The 3,809-nt window shown below is 42.3% G+C and overlaps 1 pseudogene; it reads right to left on the reverse strand.

The window, feature by feature from the left end:
* Positions 1 to 540: 540 nt before the first annotated feature.
* On the reverse strand, positions 541 to 1,311 carry LOC147364422 (peptidyl-prolyl cis-trans isomerase A pseudogene; annotated as a pseudogene).
* Between the last annotated feature and the right edge of the window lie 2,498 nt (positions 1,312 to 3,809).

Here is a 3,809-nt window from a genome sequence, read left to right on the forward strand (position 1 = left end):
AAACTCATTTTGCTTTTCCCCTCCCCAACTTTTTTATCTTTAGCAAGGTACCGCCTTTTGTAAGTACTCCAGGCTCAAAACTTTATCTTCATTTTTCTGATTTAGTTTTTATTTCATAATCCTAAACTTAATTCTGCAATCCAACTAGACTAGGAGGGAAATAAGGAAACTATAGAACCCAAAAAGCTGCAGCACATGAATAGATGTTGAGTATTTTCAAATAGCACAGAGATTATAGGATGGAGTGAAGAGATGAAGTTGGTGGGGTACACTCCTGAGCTACAGAAGGAATGGTACAGAAGCTAAAACACGAGTCATTTATCGGAGTTGTTCATTCGTGCATGCATGTTAAGTCACTTCAGTCGTGTGTGACTCTTTGTGACCCCATGGACTGTAGCCCGCCAGGCTCCTCTGTTCATAGGATTTCCCAGGCAAGAATACTGGAGTGGGTTGCCGTGCCCTCTTCCAGGGGATATTCCCAACACAGAGATCAAACCTGCGTCTCTTATGTCTCTGCACTGGCTGGTGAGTTCTTTACCACTAGTGCCACCTGGGAAGGCCGAGTTGTCCACAGTCAGCATTAAAGAGCTTCTTGGTGGTTCTGCCATTCCTGGACCATAGCACTCCATGGCTTCCATGATATTCATGTCCTCTTCTGCCTTGCCAAAGACCACAGCTTTGCCATCCAACCATTCAGTCTTGACAGTGCAAACTGGGAACAGTTTGTGTCAGATCCAGCATTTGCCATGGACAAGATGCTAGGACCCATGTGCTTCGGGATGAGACTCTCATCATCATATCTCTCCCCACAGATGGATTTGCCATTAGTGCCATTATAGTGTGTGAAGTCACCACCTGGCACATAAAGCCCACAATCATTCACAATCTTTTCACAATCTGTGAAAGCAGGAACCTTTTTAATGAAGTCCTTTCTCCCCAGTGCTCAGAGTATGAAAGTTTTCTGCTGTCTTTGCAACTTTGTCTACAAACAGCTTGAAAAAGACATGGTCCAAGGGCTTACCATGCACAGCGTTATCAAAGAAAACAGCGGAGTTGACTGGCTGGGAGGTGATAGTGTCTGCAAAGCCAAACTTTCTTCATTCTTTAGTGCAAATTGCTTGTCCTCCTGGAAAGGAACCTCTTTTGCATTTTAACCTTTATCTTCACAAGTAAGGACTTCAACTCAAACGACTCTACCATATTTCCTTAAGATGACTGAGTCTTATTGCCCTCTTTGAATTTAACCTTTCCTGTCTGCCCCGACTATCTTGCCTGACTTTCATTGTGATCGTCTTCAAATATTGCTTTCATCTTGAGACTCCTCTGAGAATGATGCTACAGAGTGTCTAGGCCCTATCCAACCCTGGGTTTGAGCAGGCTTGTGGACAAGGATGATAGCATGTGAAAATACTTAGCATCATCCCTGGCATATAGCAGGCACTGTTGACTTCTTTTTCTTTTTATCAAGCTAGTTTCTTTACTGTCCCAAAGACTACCAGTGGTAGTCCGAGGCCTACCTTGGAGATATTGCAGATTTGGTTCCAGACCATCACAATAAAGTAAATCACATGAGTTTTTTGGTTTCTCAGTGCCTATGAGTTATATTTACACTATCCTGTAGTCTATGAAGTGTGCAAAGCATTGTATCTTAAAAATACATACCTTATTTTAAAAATATTTTATTACTAAAAAATGCCACCCATCGGGCTTCCCTTGTGGCTCAGTGATAAATAATCCTCATTCCAATGCAGGAAACACAGGTTTGATCTCTGATCTGGGATGATCCCACATGCAGCAGAGCAACTAAGCCCGTGTGCCACAATTATTGAACCTGTGCTCTAGAGCCTGGGAACCATACTACCAAGCCCATGCACAACTATTGAAGTCCAGGCATTGTGGAGCCCATACTCCCCAATGAGAGAAGCCAACACAATGAGGAGCCCAAGCACCATAACGCAGAGTCGCCCTCCACTTGCCGCAACTAGAGAAAAGCCTGCACAGCAACAAAGGGCCAGTACAGCCAAAAATAAACTTAAAAATATATTTTTAAATGCTACCCATCATTTATGCCTTCAGCGAGTTGTATTAACATCAAAGATCACAAATAAAATGTGATCACCATAACAAATGTAATGAAAGTTTGAAGTATTGCAAGGATACCAAAATGGGACACCGAGACATGAAATGAGCAAATGCTGTGGCAAAAATGGCACTAGTGCACTTGTTTGATGCCACAAGCCTTCAGTTTATAAAAAACACAATATATGTAAATTGCAATAAAGCTCAATAAAATGAAATATATCTGTATTCTCCCTCCAAGAAGTGTATTCACTTCAACCTTCTGCTTCTCCAAATCTAGTAAATGTGAACAAATTCAAATTCTATGTTCAAACTTTAAAACTACCTTGAAGGTCACAGAAGTAGGAGCAAATGGAAAACCACACCTTATTTTTGGCTAAGAAATTCAACATCATAAAAATAATGTTATTTAACATATCCAAAAATACTAATAAGGTTCTAGGAGGAACAAAAGAAATGGGAGGAGGGGAGCCAGCAAGGCTGATTTGAAAGCTCGTATGGAAAAAATAAACAAGAACGGCCAGAAAACTGGCAAAGAAGAGTGATAAAGGGAGATGAGCATCTGGTAGATATTAGACGATAAAGCCTCAGTAAGGGCACTAATCCATCCTCAGGACCTAAACACTTCCCAAACATATCAGCTCCAAATACAAATACATTGAGGATTAGGTTTCAACATAAGAATTTTGGGAGGACAAAAACTTCAGTCTGTAGCACCAAATGTTTGGGATAGGGAACTACAGAAGAAAAAAAAAAAAAAGCAGTGATAGTATAATATAAACGATATATCATTAAGAAGTAAGGTGTAGAAAGTGTATATACTGTGCTGCTGCTGCTGCTGCTGCTGCTGCTAAGTCGCTTCAGTCGTGTCCGACTCTGTGTGACCCCATAGACGGCAGCCCACCAGGCTCCCCCGTCCCTGGGATTCTCCAGGCAAGAACACTGGAGTGGGTTGCCATTTCCTTCTCCAATGCATGAAAGTGAAAAGGGAAAGTGGAGTCGCTCAGTCATGTCCGACTCTTAGCGACCCCATGGACTGCAGCCTACCAGGCTCTTCTGTCCATGGGATTTTCCAGGCAAGAGTACTGGAGTGGGGTGCCATCGCCTTCTCCAATATACTGTGCTACCTTTTAATAAAAAGAGAAGCTATATAGATAAATATACATACCCACGAGGACAGTAATGCAAGCAGGACTTTTCAGTGTATACCTTTTGATATTGTTTTGTTTTTCAAACCATATGAGTAAAGTGTATTACCTTTTTAAATTTTTTTTATTACCTTTTTTTAAAGAAGATAATGCCTTCCTAACTATAAACAGAAATTTAAGAGTTGGGAAGAGGACTTGTCTGGTAGTTCAGCAGTTGAGAATCTGACATCCACGGCAGGAGACACAGGAAAGGGCCTGCTCTAGGGCCTGGGAGCCTCAACTACTGAGCCCACATGCTACAACTACTGAAGCCTGCACACCCAGAGCCCATGCTCCGCAGCAAGAGAAGTCACCACAATGGTTGGGGAACCAAGATTCCACGTGCCACAGGGCAACTAAACCCCTGCACCACAACTACTGAGTCCACACTCCGAAGCCCATGCTCTGCAATGAGAAAGTCCACTGCAATGAGAAGCCCATGCACGGCAACAAAGAATAGCCCCAGTTTGCTGCAACTAGAGGAAGTCCGGGCACAGCAAAGAAAGTCCAGTGCAACCAAAAATTAATTAATTAATTAAACTA

This window comes from Bos grunniens, chromosome 10 (assembly GCF_055505025.1).
Source record: "Bos grunniens cultivar Pamir isolate PY7600 chromosome 10, Bosgru_T2T1.0, whole genome shotgun sequence".
NCBI lineage: Eukaryota > Metazoa > Chordata > Mammalia > Artiodactyla > Bovidae > Bos > Bos grunniens.